The sequence below is a fragment of the Periplaneta americana genome, chromosome 3 (assembly GCF_040183065.1).
Source record: "Periplaneta americana isolate PAMFEO1 chromosome 3, P.americana_PAMFEO1_priV1, whole genome shotgun sequence".
In the NCBI taxonomy this organism is placed as follows: domain Eukaryota; kingdom Metazoa; phylum Arthropoda; class Insecta; order Blattodea; family Blattidae; genus Periplaneta; species Periplaneta americana.
Window position 1 is genome coordinate 198,406,290 of NC_091119.1, and position 27,387 is coordinate 198,433,676.

General features: G+C 35.2%; 1 protein-coding gene and 1 long non-coding RNA gene across 2 annotated transcripts in view; both read left to right on the forward strand.

Moving 5' to 3' along the window:
* LOC138696946 (uncharacterized) overlaps positions 1-25,675 on the forward strand; it is a 122,077-nt gene extending 96,402 nt beyond the window's left edge. Inside the window, exons 2-3 of the long non-coding RNA XR_011331499.1 lie at positions 21,972-22,010; positions 25,204-25,675. This is a non-coding gene — a long non-coding RNA (uncharacterized lncRNA). The remainder of the gene's footprint in view (positions 1-21,971; positions 22,011-25,203) is intronic.
* The window catches only part of Roc2 (Regulator of cullins 2), a 298,758-nt gene that overhangs the window by 159,542 nt on the left and 111,829 nt on the right, over positions 1-27,387 (forward strand). The gene's annotated exons all lie outside the window — the stretch shown is intronic.

Genomic DNA, 27,387 nt, shown 5'->3' on the forward strand with positions numbered 1-27,387 from the left:
CTCAGAATACAGGATAAAACCTTTGCCCTTATGAGGTAATTTACACCATGATTCAAAACTTCTGTTCCGCAAGATCTCCCTCAATTGTCGACCTTTAGTGCTGGGAGCAATAGAAGACTTATTGATGTTTAGTCTACGTAGACTCAGTTGCTGTTGAAGGTGCAGGTTCCTTACAAAGTTACGATGGATATCATTAATACGGTGAAGACGATTAGGATGTTATAATGTTGAATGCTGGCCTCCCACTCTGCACAAAAAATTCCCAAACCTCGGACCTTTTTACTTTCATATAACATTGAATTTGGCGTATCATCGGGCAGCATCATAATTTCCTTCACAGCACTTCTAATAATTTTGTCAAGATCTCGTAAGAATGTATCTGATAATTGAGGTAATGGAGCACATTGTAGAGGGTAAATCAAACCGTTTATGATTTTTAATTTTTGGTCTGATTTTAATAATTTTGTTTGGACGAGTACATCCAAGTCTGAAGATAAGTTTTTGATAGTCTTGTTTTTATTGAAGGAGATTTTGTCTGTGAAATCTATTCCGAGATATTGGATACGCTCAACTGAAGAAGCGAGGCCCTCACTAGTTCTGAAGATGGCTGACACGAAGGTCCGATTATGGACTACTTACATTTTTCTGGTACAATTTTATTTTTCCAAATAGCAAGTACAAGTTTATAAATTTCACTAGATAATACGTTTCCATTCTCTTTTGTTACAAGTAATTATGCTGAAATTTTATTGATATCTGGAGACTTGTACTTTTTTAGCTTTTCTATTGCAATTTCGACTTCAGAAAGTGTGGGTTCCGGTATAAATGGCTTATGAATTTGTATTTGAATATCGTCCCGATCATTTCTATTTGGCTTGTGTAATTTAATAGTTGCCCAAAATAGTTCTTCCACCTCTTCAGGTGAAACAAGAGGGTTGTAGTAGGAGAGAGGAGTTCAATCCAATCTTTTTCCTGTTAATCGCTTTTAACTCTAAGCAGCCTTCAATGACAGCGCTAACATCGTTTAATACCAACATTCCGCCACCACATTTGAACTCCTGGAAATGTGGAATTAACATGACTAACCAAATCTGTTATGTAAGAATAAACGACACATCTATTAGGCTTCTAGCTGAAGAAGCCACTACTATAACCAATGATGTGGTCTACCACCAGTAATACCGTTTTTTGTGTCTACTGAAAAATTTAGTTTTCATGACATGTACTGTTTCTGCAATCCCCAATTCATATGTATTACGTTGTACACAGTTGTACTGTAACTCCAGTCTCGTTTCTTGATGCGAGATAAACCACAATTTTTCTTTCCCCAAGCCATTCAATAACAATGAACAACAAATTTTTACTTTTTGTTTTGCTCCGAAATAAAAATAGGTGGCTATTACTGATATGTGTGTCCTAAATCAGAATTTAAAATCCAAATTGCCCCATCACGTACCATTTTCTGGGGGAAACGAATTGAATTTTTTATGACAAAACTTATTTGTTTTTAATTTTTCACTGCTACTGATAAAATTACAACACACGAGGGATTCAGAATTCCTCATAATACTTGAAAAATGTGTACTGGATACAAAAATGATGTTACATAGTTTATAACACAACTACAATAAAAATATTTCATGCGTATAATGAGAAAAATCTCGGAATTTGAACTTACATTTAAAAGAATTTTCTGGATGACTTCTCTTTATAACTAGACCCGGGACTGTATTTTACAGGGAACCAACAATAGTCTGCAAGCATGCTGGATGATGATCTTCCTTTATATCGCCTTTCCATTTCAGATATTTCTTGATGAAATCTTTCCCCATGCTCGTCGCTTACCACTCCAAAGTTAGGAGGAAAGAAATCCAAATGAGAAAGTAAAGAGTGTATTTTGAGAGACATATTACACCCCATTTTGTCATATGCACTTAACATGGTTTCCACAACAAGTTCTGTATAGTTCTCTGTCCTAGAATTTCCAAGGCAATGTCGACCTGGTTGGCGAGTTGGTATAGCGCTGGCCTTCTATGCCCTAGGTTGCGGGTTCGATCCCGGCTCAGGTCGATAGCATTTAAGTGTGCTTAAATGCGACAGGCTCATATCAGTAGATTTACTGGCATGTAAAAGAACTCCTGCGGGACAAAATTCCGGCACATCCGGCGACGCTGATATAACCTGTGTAGTTGCGAGCGTCGTTAAATAAACCATAACTTTAAGCTTCAAGGAAATTTGAATAAACGTCTTTGAAAGCGCTCCATGCCATTCTTTCTGTAACGGAAAGTTTTTCCTCAAACAAAAGGTTAGCCATAACTTTGTGAATTTGTGGATCGATGAAAATGCCCTCTTTTAATTTACCTTCACCCAAACTGGTTAACGTTTCCTTTAAATACTGAAAACCACACCTTTGAATAATTTCGAGGGAAAAATTGTTCCGGGGCCGGACATCGAACCCTGGACCTTTGGTTAAACGTACCAACGCTCTACCCACTGAGATACCCGGGAACTCTACCAGACACCGGGCCCGGAACAATTTTTCCCTCGAAATTATTCAAATCAATTTTACAGGGAGTTATACCTGAAAGCTTGATTTGCAACCACACCCTTGTTTGTTCATTGCATAGACCTCACTTTGAACTGTTATGAAATTTACTTAATAGAAGGGACCCAATATCTGTTTATTTATTAGAAGTACAAAAGAACATGCCAACAACCATAAGAAACCGGAAATTATTCATATTGGTTTACACCCGCAACCCGCGCCAGATATTTCCTGGGGGGGCGCTTATCGATAAGTGAAATTTAGTATATCTTAAAAACCTTACGTGAAGTCCGGAGTTCGAGTGCAGTGGACCGCAGTTGGGGGACCTGAGTTCGAAGTGCAGCGGATTGTCTCTGAAGGTCTGGGGTTCGAGATTCTGTGAACGCGAGTGACTGAGCTAGAAGAACTAGCCAAGACAAACGAGCTGTGAACTGAGAACTGACAGTTCTGATTTGTAAATAGTGCTTTGTGAATATTAGTTAAGATTAACAGTTCATTGTTGTTCGTAATAGTCCAAGTAAATTGTCATTGTCGTCAGTGGAGTGCAATAACGAACGCTGTGTTGCTGTGCGGAGAGCAAATCCCATTGTTGACGGGAGTGAAATTAAATTGTAGAGAGTGATAATTATTGTTGAGATAATAAAATTTACATTGTTGTTCAGTATAAAAATTTACAGTATTTAGCACAACATGATTTCTTTTCACACCCGTGGAAGACATTTTATATATAAATTAGGGTTCTATAAAGTACAATTCGAACAGTAGTGTGAGGGAGAGAGTAAATGCTTGTAATAACATTCTCTAGAAAAAATAAGCGAGAGAAAGAGAATCGGATAATCCGCCAATATGTTAATAGAATGATGGATAATCAGGATTCTGCTGTGTAATCACTATTAGTTGCAGTAAAGATGTCACTTCTACGTGCTTGTCGCCTTTACCCCAAGGAAAACGTCTAGTATGACTTCTGGAAATTACCCACGTCTTAAAGAATGTGATTTATTAATGTAGTCTATCTTGAGGTTACAAAAATTTCCTTTTGTGTGTAATGCTCAAAACGAAATTTATCTTTCGTTTTAGGTGCGCAGTAAAAGTGATTTATTTCTTCTATATATTACACAAACAAATGAACTACAGATAGGAGTACCATCCGTATTACGACAAAAAATAGTGTCACAAAACTGACAGATAATCATACGTTATACACGTTTCGTAACAGTTCAGTTATTTCATCATGCTACTAACAAGGGAACCGTCCCAGGTGGGGTAGCTTGAATTTAATGAAAATTCATTTTAATCTAATTTTTATTCGTTAAGAAACTTAGTGATAGTCGTTCGTTTCGTTTTTTCCTCGTTTACAAAATACAGGGCGTTTCCGAGGTGGTGTTACAAACTTTCAGGGATGATGGCGAAGGGCACATTTATCAATTTGAGATAAGGAACCATGGTCCGGAAATGACCGAGTCGAATGAATGAATGTAAAAACAGTAAAAAGTGTGTTATTAGATTAGATTTTCTCCGCTGGACTCTTCATTTGTGAGGAAGGAGATAAACCAAGATACTTAAATACATTTTCTCATCTTACCTATTTATTATTAATACATGTTGAATCTTTCGTACACTACTTTAACACTTGAATATAAATAGTTGATTAAATGACGATCTTACTCGTGTTAATTGTGTAAGCATGTGCGGCTTACAGCTGTTTCGGTGCTTCATCACACCATCCTCAGAGCCTACTAGATTTCGGCGTCATCTCGAACTTCGCTACTTGTTGTGTGGGTGCGTTTGATTGTTGAAAAGTGTTGAAATGTGGTGTCAAATAGTGTGTGTTCTGAAATTGATGTGTGTTGAGAATTTGATCAGGGTGTGTTTTAGTGTGTCTGTATATTTCATATTGTTCTAGTGTGTTGAGTTTTTGGTTTTTGGGTTGTATGTGTAGGATTTCCATGTCTGTATTTATGTTATTGTATGTGTGGTTAGTATTAGTTATGTGTTCGGCGTATGTAGATGTATTGTGTCCTCTGGTTATTGCTTTAATGTGTTCTTTGTATCGAATATGGAATGATCTGCCTGTCTGCCCAATGTAGAAACTGTCGCAACTATTATTAAAATTGTGGTTGAGTACATTTTCCTCATAAATCAGAATTGATTGTCTCTTTTTGCAACGTATTAAATTAAAACCTTACTCTCTCGTGACGAAAATATTTCAGCAAGTTTAACGATTTCGCAGTATTAATTGAAGTGAAGTGTTCTTTATTAATTTTCTGACGTACATTGGGACGTGTAGAATAGATATGGCCAATTTGCATCATCTTTTTTTATCAGCATTATGTATTTTCCAGGCGGCAGGAGGCAAACAACCTATTTACGCCATAGCGGAGTCCCATTCACGGTTTTGCGTACTTTGTCGTAGTAGTGAGAGCAGAGGTGTATATTTTGGCGTTACTCCTGCTTGCCTCCCCTCTCTTCGAAACCAAGCAGCTTCACTCCCGCTTGGAGGAAAGGTTGTAAAATCTGTCGCCGCAAGTACCCCTGCCAACTCCCCCTCAAACAGGCAGTACAACTCTGTCTCGATATTCGTACTCCTAGCTGCCCTGATACACGTATTGACGTATTTATTCAAAGAAATAGTATACCGATAAATAAGTTATGATTATTATTTTCTCTTGCATAGGCATATTATTGTTTCTTTAATAGTACCTATATTAAATTTTTTATAGATACCTGCGGCAATCTTTCAGGGCGGTCCTCTCAAAATCAATACATTTAAGGAAAGGTTGAAAAGATTAGACTGACAGTGTAATTTGTAGGTGCAGTGTAATTATCTAAGTTGTGTCATGTAATTAATTAAGTTGATATGTAATTAATTAATATGATATGTAACTAAGTTGATATGTAAATAAATTAAGGTGATATGTAATTAATTAAGATGATATATAATTAAGTTGATATGTGAATAAATGAAGGTGATATGTAATTAAGTTTATATGTAAATAAATTAAGGTGATATGTAATTAATTAAGATGATATATAATTAAGTTGATATGAAAATAAATTAAGGTGATATGTAATTAATTAAGATGATATGTAATTAAGTTGATATGTAAATAATTAAGATGGTATATAATTAAGTTGATATAAAAATAAATTAAGGTGATATGTAATTAATTGAGATGATATGTAATTAAGTTGATATGTAAATAAATTAAGGTGATATGTAATTAATTAAGATGATATATAATTAAGTTGATATGAAAATAAATTAAGATGATATGTAATTAATTAAGATGATATGTAATTAAGTTCATATGTAAATAAATTAAGGTGATACGTAATTAATTAAGATGATATATAATTAAGTTGCTATGAAAATAAATTAAGGTGATATGTAATTAATTAAGATGATATGTAATTAAGTTGATATGTAAATAAATTAAGGTGATATGTAATTACTTAAATTGGTAATAGTTGGGTGAAATAGGTTAGGTTTACTTTTGCTTATTGTAGGCGTTATTATAACATAGTTTTTATTTATAGTCCTAGGTTTATTGCATCTATTTATTTATAGTTAGAAGTAAATTTACGTTTATTTTATATTTTATTGCTGGAATTATTGTATTATTATAATGGTATTATTGTATATTATATACCACTGCCACCTGGTGTATACCCAATTGTAGTGTTAATACATACATACATACATACATAATATTAGGTTTTTTCCAGCAAGGAATTCAGAACATGTTCCGAACTATACCGAACTTCTTTCGACGCATGCGCCAGCTGTGTACGGTGCCAGAACTACTCGTAGTTCGGGATTTTACGTTGTTGGAACGTTTCTTGAACTGTTCTTTCACGGACTTCGGAGTTTCTTCTCATATTAAAATTATATTCGTCTTCCGAACTTAATGTGGAAAAACCTGGTATGATACGTATAATAATTCAAATAATGGATTTAAATTAATAAAAAATATGGTTTGACATTATCTTTCTCTCAACGAAAATAAAACCATAATTATTTCATTCTCATTATCTGAAAAATGTAACAAACCTTCTACATCTACATTAAATATTAAATTACATACCTCAATGTAAATGTCCGATTATTAAAGGAGTCCTCTGAAGTTAAATATTTAGACATAATTTTCGACAATCATTTAAAATGGAACCAACACATAATAATTACGTAAAATAATATATTATTTTGTTTTATTGAGGAATTACTTGTCAGTAAGTTTATTACGCACAATATATTTCACTTTATTTCAATCGGTAATTATGTATGGAATTATAGGATGGGGTAGCTTATTTAAAACCAGTTTTATTCCACTTTATTTATTACAGAAAAAAATAATTAAAATATGTCTCCATAAACCTATTGATTTTCTATTTCAAAAAACTGTTTTTATAGACTTTAATGTTCTTAAAATCAGACAAATTTATTATATTGTATTAATAAAATTCATACATAAAAATCGAAATAATTTTGTATTGTATTCTCATAGTTATGAAACAAAAGGTGTGAATTCTTTAAGATTATTTGAACAAAAATGCAACATGCTACAGTATTTAATCATAATAGTAATTTAGGCCCAAGAATATATAACAAATTTATATTTAAATATCCTAATCTTGTCAATTCTAACAGTTCTAGTATTAAATTTAAATTTATATATTCTTATTGCGTAGTAGACATAAGACAAATTGTATTGTATACTTCTTATTTTCAACTCAGGAATCCCCTGAGCACGAGTTCTACTCTTTCAAGGGCGAGCTAAACTTTTTCTGTTTATATTAACTTATATTTTACGTTACAATTATTACCAAATGAATAAATAAATTCGTCTTAAAAACATATCACTATCACCTTCCAAATCGCTCATGATCGACTATTTTTTTTATTATTATTTTAACCTCCCTAGTCTGGAAGCATTTTAACCTAAATTCAGATTAAAGCAACTGCGCATGCGTCAGCAGTTCAGAATTCCCAGTTCTGCTCTTAATCGAGAACCAATGTCAGTCGTTCCGAATCAGTTCTAGTCTTGTTGGAATGAATATTGAGTTACTGCTCACGATCACGCAGTTCAGAATCGATTCCAAACCGTGCCGGAATAAATCTATTATGTTCAATTATGTTCCTTTAACACATTGGTGCACATTAATGGACAATAATAGACTTTAATAGCGCCCGATTTCTTCAGTTACTTTACACAGATATTTGCATTGTCATCATCACATCGCAATATATACTAATAATAAATCTGTAGCCGAAATTTTTCTGGTAATTTTCGATTTTCCAAAAATAATTGGTCCTAACATATATAATTAACCACCCTGAAACCGAAAATCGCTTTTTTGAAATTTTTGTTTTTATGTGTCTGTATGTTTGTTACCTTTTCACGCGATAATGGCTCAACGGATTTCGATGAAAATTGGAATATAAATTAAGTTCGTTGTAACTTAGATTTTAGGCTATATGGCATTCAAAATACATTATTTAAAAGGGGGTTTATAAGGGGGCCTGAATTAAATAAATCGAAATATCTCGCTTATTATTGATTTTTCTGAAAAATGTTACATAACAAAAGTTTCTTTAAAAATAATTTTCGATAAGTTTTATTCCTTGAAAAATTTTGATAGGGCTGATATTTAATGAGATAAATGAGTTTTAAAATTAAAATAACTGCCATCTAAGGCCGTGTAATGAATTAAAAAACAAATGACTTCGTCCATAAGGGGCCTTGGACAGCAACAATCGAAAGCTATGAAAGATAGCCTACAGAGAATGTTTCTGTGTTTGTATGAAGTAATATCGGAAGCTAAATTAACCGCTTTGTATAATTAATTATTATTTCACCACTGGAAAGTGTAGTTTCTCTAGATGGACATAATACTATAATGTTATTACAGTAACTTCTGATATAATGTAATATAATATAATATAATATGTAATATTATATAATATAATTTAAGTTATTTGAAGGGTTCAGTACCATAGTGGGCCAAGCGCCATTTACTGAATACGTAGAAAACAAGGGTTAAAATTAAGTTATTACCATAATTCAATGGAAACCTATAACAAGTAAAATGAAATATACACATTAAATCTAAATGATGTCAATCTTCATTAAACTATGGTTGCATGTAATAAAAATTAAGAAACATGTTAAAGGAATTGTCATTGCACCAAATGAGTGTCTCTGGACCAAAATGATCGCATTTTAATTATTTGGATGTAATTTAAATTAAGTAACATATTAAACGATTTATCCTTCTATCAAACACGAATGTTCCCTGGATCAAATGTCCTATTTTAATTATGTAATTACTTTATATTTATTTCTAACGGGTGCAGCGGAGCGCACGGGTACGGCTAGTGTATAATAAATAAAATGGACAAGACGTTTTAATTTAGGGCACCGCTTCAGCAAAACAATGATGGCGCAAGCAACAGTACATTTTATTTCTTTTCGGAGCAGTACAATCACACTTAACTATACCGACTACAGACTGTAGTATTGTCGGACCATCGGATCTGTGCCCCTTCAGCGCTGTCGTCGTTCTTGGAAAAATTAATGCCTGTACTCACTCCATTCCACACGCTTTCCTACCACCACGTCAAACAGCAGGTCACGAACCTTGCCGAATAGAGATGTTGCCAAACTTCCGTCAAACGGTGTCATAAATAACTGGTCCTCCATGCTACAATATCATTTCTTTCAATCAAAATACATCTTGTATTTCTACATTTTTAAAACTAAATCCCATGTCTCGAATCACTTTCCGCAGCGTTTCTCTCCAACCTTGGAAATTATTGCTTCTCTCGCAACCTTCAGTAATTTCTTCAATGTTGGAACTTCTTTCTGTACGGTATAAAATCCTTGTATCTTTCTTCTTAAAATACATCGGTTCACATCATCTACAAGAATTAAAAGTTCCCTTGGTCTGTTCCTCCCTGGTGATTCTAGCTTTTCATCTCCTGCACAGACTTCCTCTCTCCTGATTTTCTTTGTTAGGCGTTCTGACCTGTCTATATACTTACTTACTTACTGACTTTTAAGGAACCTGAAGGTTCATTGCCGCCCTCACATAAGCCCGCCATCGGTCCCTATCCTGTGCAAGATTAATCCAGTCTCTATCATCATATCCCACCTCCCTCAAATCCATTTTAATATTATCCTCCCATCTACGTCTCGGCCTCCCTAAAGGTATTTTTCCCTCCGGTCTCCCAACTAACACTCTGTATGCATTTGTAGATTCGCCCATACGTGCTTCATGCCCTGCCCATCTCAAACGTCTGGATTTAATGTTCCTAATTGTCAGGTCATGAATACAATGCGTGCAGTTCTGCGTTGTGTAACTTCCTCCATTCTCCTGTAACTTCATCCCGCTTAGCCCCAAATATTTTCCTAAGCACCTTATTCTCAAACACCCTTAACCTATGTTCCTCTCTCAGAGTGAGAGTCCAAGTTTCACAACCATACAGAAGAACCGGTAATATAACTGTTTTATAAATTCTAACTTTCAGATTTTTGGACAGCAGACTGGATGATAAGAGCTTCTCAACCGAATAATAACACGCATTTCCCATATTTATTCTGCGTTTAATTTCCTCCCGAGTGTCATTAATATTTTTTACTGTTACTCCAAGATATTTGAATTTTTCCACCTCTTCGAAGGATAAATCTCCAATTTTTATATTTCCATTTCGTACAATATTCTGGTCACGAGACATAATCATATACTTCGTCTTTTCGGGATTTACTTCCAAACCGATCGCTTTACTTGCTTCAAGTAAAATTTCCGTGTTTTCCCTAATCGTTTGTGTATTTTCTCCTAACATATTCACGTCATCCGCATAGACAAGAAGCTGTTGTAACCCGTTCAATTCCAAACCCTGTCTGTTATCCTGAACTTTCCTAATGGCATATTCTAAAGCGAAGTTAAAAAGTAAAGGTGATAGTGCATCTCCTTGCTTTAGCCCGCAGTGAATTGGAAAAGCATCAGATAGAAACTGACCTATACGGACTCTGCTGTATGTTTCACTGAGACACAATTTAATTAATCGAACTAGTTTCTTGGGAATACCAAATTCAATAAGAATATCATATAATACCTGTCTATATAAATTACATAAAAATGTTGTATTATTAGTATTAGTTAAGTAAGTAATTTTAATATGTAATCAATTGAAATAAATAAGCCCCATCTGTGATCGCAGCTGCTCTTTTCGTTGCCTGATTTATAGGAAACAGATATTGACATGTTTGTTTCTCTTCATCGCAAAATGCTATTACGTACTTGCTTAATAATATTTGTTTCACCACTCCGTGCTACAGTGTTCATGTTGAGTTGACAACGCTGGACTGCAAGTGCAAATAAACTGTCCCGCAAGAAGGCCAAAATTTGAATAGTGGGGGAGAGGTAGAAAAGAGAGACATAGGAATGCAGGGAGACAAATGAATTACCGAGGCTGAGAAGGAATTAGGGTTCAGTTCGCATACCTTACAGGGGCACAGATCCGATGGTCCGACAATACTAAGCATTTCGTCTTGGCCAGAACAGAAATTTGAAAATAACTTGCTAGCTGTAATGCAGTGCGTCCCACTCTTTTCCTGTCTGGACGGTCAGGCAGTACAAAGAGTGGAAATGAACGTACCTGACAGTACAGATGTCGTCATTGGGGCGTTGCTCAGTTTTAGAGTCCGCAACATTGAACTTGTCCGCGAAGAATGAAGAGCAGGATATAATATCTTGACTTGTTTTCGCGGGTGTGATCGTGTGATGTCTTATCAGACTTGCTTCCGTTGTCCAGGCGACGGGTCGTTGTCGCCATTATCTAAAAATCCGTGTTGTTAAAGGTGACTTAGTTTATCATTGTATTCTATACAAGAGTTCAGTTCTTATCACATTATGAATGAAATTCCTGTTTGCAGTTTGTTTTTCATTTCCCACACAAGATAATACTAATGATAATGCAATAAAAACATAATATACTAATAATGGTAATCCATGGCGCGACATCCAAATCGAGAGGCATGCCGTCCGGCCTAAGTTCACATGTCACAGCAGAGGTGAACGATCATCCTATCAGTACAGAGATAACGTGTGGTTGGCACGATGATCCCTAGCCTTATAACTGACATACGTAACTGGAATATTGATATTGATATTTATTTGTCATTCAACTTTACAATTCACAGTTATGGTGGACCTTCACATTTCTGTTTTTCGATCCACCATCCCTTTATACATATAACTCTTTTCTATTAAGGTATTCTTTGCCGAGAATTTCTTGATTGCTTTCTAATGTTCTGTTATGACTGAATTGCTATATGTCCTTCACCCTCTATCCTCTTCTATTCTCTCCCTCCTACCTAGACTGTTTCCCTTCCATTCCTAAATTTCCTATTTTTACCCCTATCCATATATTTATTTCTATAATACTCCTACAGTTATAGTACCCCTGCTACTACTCCCAATCCAAAACATTGAAAAACATCAAATATCTAATTCACTTAAATTACACTTCCAATTTCTCTCTCATTCCACTTCACATTTGTTCAGATATATACAGTACACACATATATATATATATATTTTTTTTTTTCCCACTTTAATGTAACTGGAATATGCTACTCATTGTTTGCTCTCTAAATTATTCAGAATGTTGGGTGAGCACCGGTCGCATACACCGGCTCATAATTCACGAAAAAATGTTTTCCCAAACTGTAAGGTGAGTGTCAGGTAATTCCACGGCGAAGCATGTCTTATTTTATATCATTAATACTATCAACATAAATAGCTTTGCGGTTGATAGAGTTATTAAATAACCGACTTAACGAATCTTTCAACTACTGCGTCGAAATTCAATATGAACGAGAAATGGCCGGCAAATTTAGCTTGGAGCCCTCTACCATGAAGAGGATGGGACACAGCTTCCTTCCTTCCCGAATGAAATGAGCCAAGCTAAGATTTATCATCATTTAAAATTAATTGCTCTCCCCCGAACTTGAACCCACAGACCTCGGGTTCACTGGCAAGCCTGGTAGCTACTAGCACAGGGGTTCTAAACCTTTACAGTCTTACTAATTAACCGTGTATAGTTTTTATACGAGACTTATGCAGAGTTGAGACAGAAAACGTTACTAATAAACCGTGAATAAGCTATGGACGTATAAACAGGCTGTAACTATACAATGGGAATTGCTTTGCAGTAGTTATATACACGAAACCCCTTGTTTAAGCGTTGTATATAGCGAAAAAATGGCCGCCCCTCTAACAGCTGTTCGTATCGACTGTCATTTTATGATGATGTAACCACAGAACAACAAACCAAAGATCATAGAATTATTAGAATAATACTGCTGTAGCTTGTACTCTTTGACCAAAATGTAATGTGGTAATCGATTAGAGCCAGTTGTACTATCGATATTTAACACGCCACACTACAGCGCTCTACAGGATGCAATAGAGAACCTCAGATATTCTATCACGGCCGAGATTCTATTAACTTTCGTAACGAAGTAATGACGAAACTATGACGTAGCTGTGTAACAGTCATACTGTTATACACGATGTATGTAGTGATTATTGGTAAGGAATTTACACACGACTTATAAACGAGCTACTCATTGTATAAGTATAAGACATTTAAACGCCTGTATATAGAGTTTTTATTAGTAAGACCGTTAGTCAATTGTTTAGTAATTGTTTATTGTTAGTAAAATAATATATACAAAAATACAGTCTTAATTCTTTCCTGAAAGAATAAAAACTGTGATAGTAAGTGAGCACAATGAAATCGAATAGGTTTATTATTTTTTTAGTTGTTCATTTTACGACGCTTTATCAACTGTTTTGGTTATCTAGCGTTTGGATTAGATAAAGGTGATAATACTGATAATGCTAGCGAGATGAGTTTGTCTCAACCAGGATTTGATTCCGGGCCCGCTCGTTCCACGGTCAGGCAGACTAACCGTTACTCCATAGCGGTGGACTCGATTAGGTTTAATAGGACTATATGAATATATAAATGAAATAATTAAATAAACAAATAAAATTTTAAAACACTTACCAGGGTAAATGCTATCCTTGAATTTGAATGTCACCCAGAATTATAGTGATAATAATAATAATAATAATAATAATAATAATAATAATAATGATAATAATAATAATGGCTTTATTTAACCTGGCAGAGTTAAGGCCGTAAGGCCTTCTCTTACACTCAACCAGGATTAAAACCTGCTTACATAGTTGACCATACAACTGGATCGGAATTAAGTAATTACATACTGATACAATTTAGGTACATAATGAGATCAAAAGAGGTAGTTACATAAAATTTACCTCATAAAATAAAAATAAACATAGTGGAATGCAAATTAATGTTAGAATCAAATACGAATCACATAAAAACAGAAGCCGATAATTCAATAAAAAATGTACACAGTAAAATTAAAAGTAAACACATTAGTATACATATTAGTATTAGATTACAATTAAGTAGGATTCACATAATTAAACCAGAAACCGACAAATGAATAAAATGTACACAAAAAATAGATTAATAATGAAAAAACAACACAGTGGGATACATATTGGCGTTAAGTGATAAATAAACACGATTTAGATAATAAAAATAAGAAACAAAAAAATAAAAATAAATACAGTGGAACACATTCCATTAAATATTTGCAACGCGTTAGGTGTGGCAACTCATCATAAGATATTTTTCTAATTTACATTTAAAGGAAATTAAAGTTCGGCAGCCCTTGACTTCAGGCGGCAGAGAATTCCAGTGACGAGAAGTAGCAACAGTGAAAGATGAAGAATAAAGAGATGATGTGTGGAGTGGTATTTCTAGCGTGTTATCATATTGTGACCGAGTGATGTCCAAGGGAGAACAGTCCTGCAGATGTGAATAAGTTAATCGTGATCGTTGTTAATTCTTGAGGCATTTCATAAGTGGGAAATTTTTTTCGCATAGGTTGGTTGTCCCTAACATAGCCAGACATTTGAAAGAACCATTCCGCATTATGAGGAAGGAGTCTTTTTGTATTTTCGGCCACCCGAAGTCTATGAATTTATCCTTTTAAAATAAATATTTCAGACCTGAAAAGGACTGGAGATCTATCAATCTAAGTTCCTCACGAACAGCCATATTATTGTCTTAAATAATCTTGATTTTTCAGACTGAGTCCACACTGAATTGAAAGGGGTTATAATAATAATAATAATAATAATAATAATAATAATAATAGTTTTTTTTCCCTGGCAGAGTTAAGGCCATCAGGCCTTCTCTTCCACTCAAGCAGGATCAAATCACATACAGAAAAATACATACCGGTATACAAATAATAACTTAAAATAATAATAAACATACTTAAGTAAAAAAAAAGAGAGCTTCAATACATATACACAATCAGTATTAACTTTAAAATAATAATAATAAAAAATATATATAATAAAAAGAAAGAGACTGAATACATAAACACAAACAGGAAAATACATTCTAGTTATACACCTTGGAATACGGGAAGATCTATTAAATGTTAAAATAGTATACTGGATGGATAGGAAAACTATTTTTTCCAGCTGAATAACAAAGTTTGGATTGAAAAAGAGGACCTCAGAGTCCGTGCTCGCGAGCACATTTTTACTCTCATGACTAGAACACCATAGTGCTCACGAGCACCAGGTTGAGAACGTCTGCTCATCGAAATAAATATTGGTCATAAGATGGCAACACTGTTCAAATATTTGACGTAAATATAATTAACTTCTAACCTAAGATTCAAAGAGCCGGCGCGGTAAATCGTGTACTCAGAGAAGTGGCTGCGAGTGCAGTGCGCATTGTACTTGTCTAGCTGGACAGACATTTCACAGTTCCAATGTCCTGTTAGGTCCTTGATCCTTGTAACTGCTGAAGTGCCCAAGACCTTCGTATTTTTCCATAGGTGGAAGGTGCACAGTCATCAGGTGTATCAAAGTTCAAAGGTTGTGTGCTAAACATTGCCACTTGGTTTATCACTGTGCAACTGCCCTTTAGACAATGGCCTTCCAATCTACACTAACAGATCACCTCCTAACATCTGTGATTGCACAGCTGAGAGACCCACAGGTCGCAAGTTCATCCATGCACTACCACAAACTTTTTTCTTTTTGTACTTTGATTAATCGCACGTGTGGTAATATTTGTACTATCTGCGATTATGTTAAAGCCTTTGTAATCCTAAATAACGAAAAAAATTATGGACTTTGTTATAGGTGAATAATTATTTACAAAACATGTATATAAACAAGTTCACAGAGTTCCTTGTAGATAGCTGATAATTACGTATTAGCAGTGAATCCTTTCTGTGGAAATTATAATATCGTTTATACTTTGAAGCAAGAATTTTGTTTTTATTAACATAGTGAATAAATTTATAAGTGCAATCTGACATTCTATTGTTACACTTAGCAACGGGATATATATATATAATATAATATAATATAATATAATATAATATAATATAATATAATATAATATAATATAATATAATATAATAATCTACAGTGCTCGGGAAAAGTGACACAAGTCAGTTTCTACAAACCTTTTTTGATAATTTATTGACAACTTACGGAACATCATGCTCGCTTGGAAAAAAAAAAAAAACATAAGTATTTCTCCTATTACAATAATTCATACAGAAAAAAAATCAAATCGATATAAACCAGTGTAAGTTGTCAATAAATTATCAAAAACGATTTGTGGAAACTGACTTGTGTCACTTTTCCCAAGCACTGCAGATATATAATATAATATACTATAATATAATACTAGAACCTTAGGTCAGGTCACCAGGTCACAGCCCATAGAATGTCTTATGAGAGCTTTGTATTGTACCCACTTCTAAAAATATCTGGTTATTAGTTTTATATTAGAACTAGTGGCTTATGCAGCAAATGCTGCAAACTAAGTTCATTAGACGTCCAATACACAGCTGTACCCAGAAAATTACACACCACAGAATCGAACCTGTAAATTATTTTTAGTAAGTTAAGTTTTTAATAACCAATTTAATTTGAGCTCTAAATATGTCAGGATTCTTGCAGATCATGGCCTTCGTGTAATATTGTTTACTGTAATGTGTGTTTTGTTTTATTCTGAAATGCAGTTAGCTAGTTTATCTAGTTCTCAAAACTGACGACAGATGGATTTTGAAAAATAGGAAAATTATGTTGAAAAATTGACATTTCACTGAAAACAACTATTTTTCTGGAAAACGTTGAGTTCCAAGCTTCAAAATGAGGTGTCATTTATTAAGATCCGTCCAGCCGTTTTCCCGTAATTTCCATCACCAGTTCAAATCATATAACTTATATAGATGACATAATAGGCTATATGTCAAGCAGTGTATTCTACGTAACGGTCTAATATGTAATGTAACGTAACGTAATGAAATGTGATATAATACAATAAAATACAATAAACGATGAACCTTAAGTAATGTAATTAATTTCAGGGGTTATTTTTTTAGATATTTCAAACAGAAACGTTTAATACAATTTTGTTCCTTTTTTCATCCTTTTCGATATAAAAATTGTTTTATATGAAACATTTCATAGCGTGTTTTGGGAAAGCCATTGATTTAATATCCAATATGATTGGTCAGTTTAAGAGAGCAGTGTATTATGATAATAAATTATTGAAAGAATTTTAGTTCCGTCACTTAAATGTGCAGAAATTTGATCCAGACAAGTGTAACTTTTCGTTCTGCAAAGAAATTTGATCCAGACAAGTGTAACTTTTCGTTCTGCAGAGAAATTTGATCCAGACAAGTGTAACTTTTCGTTCTGCAGAGAAATTTGATCCAGACAAGTGTAACTTTTCGTTCTGCAGAGAAATTTGATCCAGACAAGTGTAACTTTTCGTTCTGCAAAGAAATTTGATCCAGACAAGTGTAACTTTTCGTTCTGCAGAGAAATTTGATCCAGACAAGTGCAACTTTTCGTTCTCCAGAGAAATTTGATCCAGACAAGTGTAACTTTTCGTTCTGCAGAGAAATTTGATCCAGACAAGTGTAACTTTTCGTTCTGCAGAGAAATTTGATCCAGACAAGTGTAACTTTTCGTTCTGCAGAGAAATTTGATCCAGACAAGTGTAACTTTTCGTTCTGCAAAGAAATTTGATCCAGACAAGTGTAACTTTTCGTTCTGCAGAGAAATTTGATCCAGACAAGTGCAACTTTTCGTTCTCCAGAGAAATTTGATCCAGACAAGTGTAACGTTTCGTTCTGCAGAGAAATTTGATCCAGACAAGTGTAACTTTTCGTTCTGCAGAGAAATTTGATCCAGACAAGTGTAACTTTTCGTTCTGCAGAGAAATTTGATCCAGACAAGTGTAACTTTTCGTTCTGCAAAGAAATTTGATCCAGACAAGTGTAACTTTTCGTTCTGCAAAGAAATTTGATCCAGACAAGTGTAACTTTTCGTTCTGCAGAGAAATTTGATCCAGACAAGTGTAACTTTTCGTTCTGCAGAGAAATTTGATCCAGACAAGTGTAACTTTTCGTTCTGCAGAGAAATTTGATCCAGACAAGTGTAACTTTTCGTTCTGCAAAGAAATTTGATCCAGACAAGTGTAACTTTTCGTTCTGCAAAGAAATTTGATCCAGACAAGTGTAACTTTTCGTTCTGCAGAGAAATTTCATCCAGACAAGTGTAGCTTTTCGTTCTGCAGAGAAATTTGATCCAGACAAGTGTAACTTTTCGTTCTGCACAGAAATTTGATCCAGACAAGTGTAACTTTTCGTTCTGCACAGAAATTTGATCCAGACAAGTGTAACTTTTCGTTCTGCACAGAAATTTGATCCAGACAAGTGTAACTTTTCGTTCTGCAAAGAAATTTGATCCAGACAAGTGTATCTTTTCGTTCTGCAGAGAAATTTGATCCAGACAAGTGTAACTTTTCGTTCTGCAGAGAAATTTGATCCAGACAAGTGTAACTTTTCGTTCTCCAGAGAAATTTGATCCAGACAAGTGTAACTTTTCGTTCTGCAGAGAAATTTGATCCAGACAAGTGTATCTTTTCGTTCTGCAGAGAAATTTGATCCAGACAAGTGTAACTTTTCGTTCTGCAGAGAAATTTGATCCAGACAAGTGTAACTTTTCGTTCTGCAAAGAAATTTGATCCAGACAAGTGTAACTTTTCGTTCTGCAAAGAAATTTGATCCAGACAAGTGTAACTTTTCGTTCTGCAGAGAAATTTGATCCAGACAAGTGTAACTTTTCGTTCTGCAAAGAAATTTGATCCAGACAAGTGTAACTTTTCGTTCTGCGGAGAAATTTGATCCAGACAAGTGTAACTTTTCGTTCTGCAGAGAAATTTGATCCAGACAAGTGTAACTTTTCGTTCTGCAAAGAAATTTGATCCAGACAAGTGTAACTTTTCGTTCTGCAGAGAAATTTGATCCAGACAAGTGTAACTTTTCGTTCTGCAGAGAAATTTGATCCAGATAAGTGTAACTTTTCGTTCTGCAGAGAAATTTTACAATGTAACATTTATTCGTATCAAATTTTTTCACTTTTGAATGACAAAACTAAAGTTCTTTCAATAATTTATTACCATAATACACTGCTCTCTTAAACTGACTGAGCATATTGGGAATTAAATCAATGGTTTTCACAAAAGATCGTATTAAATGTTTCATATGAAGCAATTTTTATCTCGAAAAGGAAGCAAAATAGTACATTATGCAACGAGCCTATAATGGTAGTAATTAAGACGCGAGTATGTTTATGAAACTCGCTTGCGCTCGTTTCATAATTTTCATACGAGCGTCTTAATTACCATTATGGGCAAGTTTCATACGACTTTTTATGCTCGACCATATTTCTAACTTGAAATTATTCATAAGTATTCATGTTATGATTGAGTGAGGAGCGGAACTGACCTTCTAAATTGTGAGATGTGCGCAGACGCGAGAGTATTGATTTTTTCCGAGGAACGAATGTCATTGACCTTGATGTAATCTAGAGAGTAAAATAAACATTAATCTTGATATAACCTGGAAATTGATTTAGACATTGAAAAACGAGATGACAAATTGAATTTATTTAACGCTAATTATTATAGTAACAGAACATAACCTTCTGCGACAGTATTGGATTTCCAGCCTCCGTGACGTTTCGCTAGTTGTCTTTCGATTGCATATCCGAGAATAATCGATACTTGCGCTTTTATAATGCTACAATGGTGATTTCTGATTGGCTGAACAACTGAACTATAATGAATAGGTGTACTTTAATGAGGTGCATTAAAGGGCTACTACCAGGTATATAATTACTACATTTCGGCATGGTCGAGCATAAACTATAAAAACTCTATTAAACTTTTCTGTTTCAAATATGTCAAAGAATAACCCCCTGAAATTAATGACATTACTTACGTTTCACTTTGTATAGTGTTCATGACGGATGAAGAATGGTTTCTTTTTTGTATTTTGCTGTTTCGACGTATTGCACATCCTCCTAAAATGGGTGCTTCGACCATATATTAGTTTTGAATAGAAAACGGATTTTGAAAAAAATAATACGCTTCGGACTTAAGAAATTGACGTTGAGCGTCGGTGAAATTGAAGGATTTCCTGCATAAAGGAGGTAACTCCACTGTTCGCTAAGTGGAGCAACCTCCTTTCTGCAGCAAACCCTTCAATTGTCATACGATGTTCAGCTGGCGAAAGATAACTTGTCTGAAAAAAGTAACGCATCCTTTATAGTCCAGTTTCCAGTCATCCTTTTCAGGAATTACAAAGATGAAATCAATACCAATAGAATTACATGATATGAAGGGAACATTCGTGCGTCTTGGACGGATTAACATCGTGCATTGTTCCTAGCAGAATGAAGATGTTCATTACCGTTTGCTGTTTACCGTGGGTGTTCTAAAATTATCGCAGTACAAGGTTGTAGTGGAAAATTTCAGTTCCTCGTTGGTATGCAAGGCATAGTGTTGCTAACGGATGTATGGGTAGCGATTTGGAATGTTGTATCTCAGTCTTTGATTCCAGTTCTATTCTCTGTCTCTCTTTTTGTATTTTCCTTTTTGTTTGCAGGACAATTACCAGGTTGTCCTTCAACAAGGAAACTCTTTTCGTTCACTAAAACACGTTTGATGTAGACGGGGAGGCAAGGGGAGAGAACTTGAGCCTGTCTTGCCCACTCATCCTAGTATAGGTAACATGCTTTATAGCGCAGAAAATCTAATGGAGAACTTAATTTTGTTTAATTCCTGCTGTGAGATTTTTAATTCGTAATTTAACGACACTGTATCACATACTGAGACCGGGGGTTCGCCATTGATAACACTGGACAACAAATTTAAAATTTGTTTCTGTCCCTTAGGTGAAACTATGTAGGCCTAATTTTAACTAAATGAGAGGTGCTGAGTTCATTTCTGAAAACCAAAATTTTCTAACACATACTATTATTATGGTACACGCGCTTCACTTATTTACACAAATTTGTTACACTAGCACATGAAGCAATCTTTGTTTGGCCAAAATTCACAAGTTAATTTTTTTTTTTTTATCTTTTACGTTTGTAAACGGCTTCTGCAATCTCTCTGATGAGTGACCAACAATATTCAACCAGCATAATTGCATTCCACCTACCAATGAAGCGCTTTTCGAAGGTAAATATTTCAGAATATGTATGGTAAGACTTTCCTGTGTTAAATTTCAACGTACCTCGTTTACACGTTTCGACCTATTTATGGGTCATCTTCAGAACTGGTCGTTGTTGGTCTTGGCGCCACTTGTTCTGTTTCCTGTGAGGGTGTGTTCCTGTGGTATAGTGTAGAGTCAAAGAGTGTGTGTGTTTTGAAGTTGAGTTGTGTGTTAAGAATTTCCTTGGGGTGTGTTTTTGTGTGTCTGTATATTTCATATTGTTCTAGTGTGTTTAGTTTCTGGCTTTTTGGTTGGATGTGCAGTATTTCCATGTCTCCTCTACATATGCAGAACACATCACAAATGCTAACCACACCCACAGAGACATCAACACAGACATGGAAATACTACACATCCAACCAAAAAGCCAAATGGTAATTAGTGAGAAGCAAGTTTTTTGATATTGTGAGTTATGATTCTAAAGGACTCACATGTTTGCCAACATTTGATTGCAGAAAGGTACTCCAGTCCTGGACTGCAGACCTTTCTGCGTTCAACGCAGAAAAGAGAGTAGAATTTCACACATTACAAAAGCTGGACTGAGTTTTCTTTCTCTGCTCATCGATGAATCTATCTTCAAGTTAAAAACTGGTCTCAACTCGTTTTCATAAAAAAGTAGACTTAAAAAACCCTTTTTGCAATCATGAACTCAATTATAATTATGTTATAAAATATTGTAATTAATTGATTTTTTTTTTCTTTTGTTACAGGTATGTATTGGCCGGCTATGTCTATTGAAGACGTTTGTAGTAAGTTTACGCAATTATTTTGTTGTTAGAGTCATATAGGTCTAAGCCTACAAGTGATTCACATAATTTAGAATATAATCTTTGCATATATTCCGTTACGGGTTTGTTAAAATTCACGGGAAATACACCGATAGTTTACACCAGACGTGGCAAACTGAAGAGCACATTGATGACGTAATGTAAACAAAGTCTGCACATTGTGTTGTACCAATCGTTTCCTGAGCATTCTGTACAGATAATGCCTATAAACTATGTTTAGTCACGACGGCTGATCGACAAACCAGATTTTCCTCTTCCATTATAATTATGTGTTTAGGAGAAACATTAATTCATTCATAGTGTTCTGCACAAGGACAGATCTTTCACTGCAAACCCAGCATTCTCCTATTTTCTGCCTTCCTCTTTGTCTCCGCATATGATCCACATATCTTAATGTCGTTTATCATCTATCTTCTACTCAGAACTCTTCTCCCATTCACCATTCCTTCCAGTGCATCCTTTAATAGGCAGTTTCTTCTCAGCTAGTGACCCAATCCATTCCTTTTCCTCTTCCTAATCAGTTTCAGCATCATTCTTCTTCACCCCACTCTTTCCAACACAGCTTCATTCGTTATTCTGTCTGTCCATTTCACACGTTCCATTTTTCTCCATATCCACATTTAAAATGCTTCTATTCGCTTCTCTTCACTTCGTCGTAATGTCTAAGTTTCTGCCCCACACTTCATACAAAGCACTTCACTAGTCTCTTCCTTAGTTCTTTTTCCTGAGGTCCGCAGAAGATGCTCCTTTTTCTATTAAAAGCTTCCTTGGCCATTGCTGTCCTCGTTTTGACTTCCTGGCAGCAGCTCATGTTACTGCTTATAGTACACCCCAAGTATTTGAAGCTGTCCACTTGCTCTACTGCCTCATTTAGAATTCGCAAGTTTACCTTCTTTATTTTTCTTCCTATGACCATGGTCTTCGTCTTGTTGGCATTTATCTTCATCCCATACTGCTCACAGCTGTCATTTACCTCCAGTAGCATATCCCTTAATATAATTTCCTCCTCTTCTAACAACGCCATATCATCAGCAAATCTTACGCACTTTATTTCTTTTCCTCCTACTATCACTCCTCTCATGTTCTGAAAACAGTTCTTTACTAAATCCTCCAAGTAGATGTTGAACAGGGTAGGTGATAAAGGACATCCTTGACGTACTCCTCTCCCAATTTCACTTCCTTCAGACATTTCTTCTCCTATGCTCACTTTGACTCGTTGTTTCATATAAAAGTTACTAAACAATCTTCTCTCTTTCCAATCCACACCAATTTTCTTTAGGATCCCCATCAGTTTATTCCAATCCACTTTGTCAAACGCCTTTTCTAGGTCCACAAATACTACATACACTTCTTTATTCTTCTCTAGGTATCTTTCGCCGATTGTTGGTAGCAGTTCAATTGCTTCTCTTGTACCATTTCCCTTCCTAAAGCCAAACTGCTCTTCTCCCAACTGTTCTTCCATCTTAGAATATAAACGTCGATTCGGTATTCGCAAGAGAATCTTAGCCGAGTGCGATATCAGGCTGATAGTCTTGAACTCGTTACATTTCTTGGCATTAGTTTTCTTCCGTATTGAAATCAACACTGTCTCCGTGAAATCTTCAGGCCAGTCACCTTGCTCATATATTTCGTTGCATAATGATAGAATTTGCTTCTTATCTCCACCCGAGCATTTCACTAATTCATTGGAGTAATAAACTTAATATGATATATGATATATTTATTTGTCAGTCAACTTTACAATTCACAGTTATGGTGGACCTTCACATTTCTGTTTTTCGATCCACCATCCCTTTAATACATATAACTCTTTTCTATTAATGTTTTCTTTGCCGAGTATTTCTTGATTACTTTCTAATGTTCTGTTATAACTGAATTGCTCTATGCCCTTCCCTCTCTATCCTCTTCTATTCTCTCCCTCCTACCTAGGCTGTCTCCCTTCCATTTCTCGCTCACCTATTAAATATTGCATATTTCTTCCTTAATAAATTACATTTTTTATTTATTTTCTTCTCTACCCTTCATCCTACCTACTATTAATCATTATTTTCCAGCTATTTTCTCCTACATTACTTGCTAACTTTTCTGTTTACTCTATTTTACAACACTTACATCACTTATTTTTTTTCTATCCTCTGTTTATTTATGTATTGATCCCATTCTCTTCGCTTCACTCCTAAATTTCCTATTTTATTATCTCTTTCCATATATTTATTTCTATAACACTCCTACAGTTATAGTACCCCTGATACTACTCCCAACCCATTGAAAAACATGAAATTTCTAATTCACTTAATTACACTTGCAATTTCTCTCTCATTCCACTTCTCATTTGTTCAGATTTTTTTTTTTTCCACTTTAATTCTCTTGTATTCACTGTTTGATAGTCTTATCTTATTACACTATTACACTATCTTCTTCACTTAACACTTTCTCTGATCCTTTTCTTACACTTTTGTCACTCCTAACTTTCTTGCACTCACTTATTAGCACTCTTCTTCTTCGCTAATAACCTCTCCAAAGCCCTATTCATTCTGTCCTCACAATTACTAATATCTGGTAGTCGCTTCGTTCCTTCACCCGTTCTTATCATGTCTTCTCTTGCATTTCCTCCATTAGTCTTGTCTATGCTCCTGACCTTAGACCCTTCCAGCTGTTTCCCTAATTCTTCGTCCGCAGTATTTAATAAACTTAATAGTGTAACTAATGTTTGATAAATGTAGACCTAATTCTTTATTATAGTGTAAATAGTAAAAATAGTGTATTCTAGTGTACATAGTGTAAATAATTTAAATTGTGAATATTAGTGTAATTTTGTTAAAGTGGCCCGTGTTTTGTTCTGCCCCACTTGACGAAACAAGAGACGTAAAGTCAGTACTTCGATTACTATAGACGTGCGTCGTCTGTTTAAAAACTTAAGTAATACTTATTAATCTCGTAGCCTCCTGGGATGAAGTACGTTCCTTGGTCATAATTATTAGAAGCTGGGAAAAATTATGCATTACTTTCGTACCGCTCTTCTGAACTCCATTTCGGGAAGTAAATAACTTAATAATTTTTACATTTGACGCCTGTGTTCAGTGATGTGATGTGTAGTGTGTGTCTGGAGGCCTGATTTGAGACTTAGATGAGCGTGAACTCTGTTATCTTTCAGTCCTTTGACGGAGGTAACGAATAACTCTTTGAAGGACTTCGATGGGACGTAGCAACTCGTTTAATGAAAAGGCTGCCCAGTTACTTTGATGCTGAGTTGTATTTCATCTTGTCATCCGTGCTTTGAAAGTGTATCATTAAGTGGGTTCGTGATCAGTGACTGTTTTCATGTAAAGGACTCAACTGACTACATTGCTTCAAAACTACTTGGCTCATAACTCATTATATCAAGTGTAAAGAAAAAGTGTGTAATATTGCAAAAAAAAAATATATTTTTAGTATTTTGATGAAAACATGTATGGTTATTGAGGGAAAGAAACAAAATCTGATACTTGAAAATAAAGGTGTTATTAAATATACTTACTTACTTACTTACTAATGGCTTTTAAGGAACCCGGAGGTTCATTGCCGCCCTCACATAAGCCCGCCATCGGTCCCTATCCTGAGCAAGATTAATCCAGTCCCTACCATCATATCCCACCTCCCTCAAATCCATTTTAATATTATCCCCCATCTACGTTCCGGCCTCCCCAAAGGTCTTATTCCCTCCGGCCTTCCAACTAACACTCTATATGCATTTCTGGATTCGCCCATACGTGCTACATGCCCTGCCCATCTCAAACGTCTGGATTTAATGTTCATAATTATGTCACGTGAAGACTATAATGCGTGCAGTTCTGCGTTGTGTAACTTTCTCCATTCTCCTGTAACTTCATCCCTCTTAGCCCCAAATATTTTCGTAAGAAACTTATTCTCAGATACCCATAATCTCTGTTCCTCTCTCAAAGTGAGAGTCCAAGTTTCACAACCATACAGAACAACCGGTAGTATAACTGTTTTATAAATTCTAACTTTCAGAATTTCTGACAGCAGACTGGATGATAAAAGCTTCTCAACCGAATAATAACACGCATTACATATACTAATAAGCTTAAATGCGACAGGCTCATGTCAGTAGATTTACTGGCATGTGAAAGAACTCCTGCGGGACAAAATTCCGGCACATCCGGCGACGCTGATATAACCTCTGCAGTTGCGAGCGTCGTTAAATAAAACATAGTATTATATTATTATACTAATAAATACAAATATTTAGGTGTTACAATCACAGATGATGGAAGGAACCATGTAGAAATGAAAGAACGTTTGAAAAAGGGAAAATATCCATTATCCACTCTTTTTTTATTTTATTTTAGTAGCTTATTTTACGACGCTTTATCAACATCTCAGGTTATTTAGCGTCGAATGAGATGAAGGTGATAATGCCGGTGAAATGAGTCCGGGGTCCAGCACCGAAAGTTACCCAGCATTTGCTCATATTGGGTTGAGGGAAAACCCCGGAAAAAACCTCAACCAGGTAACTTGCCCCGACCGGGAATCGAACCCCGGCCACCTGGTTTCACGGCCAGACGCGCTGACCGTTACTCCACGGGTGTGGACTATCCACTCTTAATGAAGTATTATGGGGCAATAAAATCAGAATTGAAACTAAAGATAAAATTTATAAATCAATTGTGAGAAGTACAACTTTATATGGAGCAAAAACTTGACAATTGCAAAACGCATTCAAAAATAAATTTTTGGTCTTAGAAATTGATGCATATCAAGATTTCAGGTATAACTCCCTGTAAAGTTGATTTGAATAATTTCGAGGGAAAAATTGTTCCGGAGCTCAGTGGTAGAGCGTTGGTACGTTAAACCAAAGGTCCCGGGTTCGATACCCGGCTCCGGAACAATTTTTCCCTCGAAATTATTCAAATCAACTTTACAGGGAGTTATACCTGAAATCTTGATTTGCATAATACACGTCACTGTTCGTTTACAGAAAACCACAACTTAAGTCACACGGAGTTAGTGTGCACTCGAAGTTGGTTGCTTGACGGTTGTCAGCCCACTTTGAGGGCTGTGGATATAGAGGGAAAAATTGGATCGGTGTCGGTTAGAGATCCCGAGTAGCTCAGTGGTAGAGCGTTGGTACGTTAAACCAAAGGTCCCGGGTTCGATACCCGGCTCCGGAACAATTTTTCCCTCGAAATTATTCAAATCAACTTTACAGGGAGTTATACCTGAAATCTTGATTTGCATAATACACGTCACTGTTCGTTTACAGAAAACCACAACTTAAGTCACACGGAGTTAGTGTGCACTCGAAGTTGGTTGCTTGACGGTTGTCAGCCCACTTTGA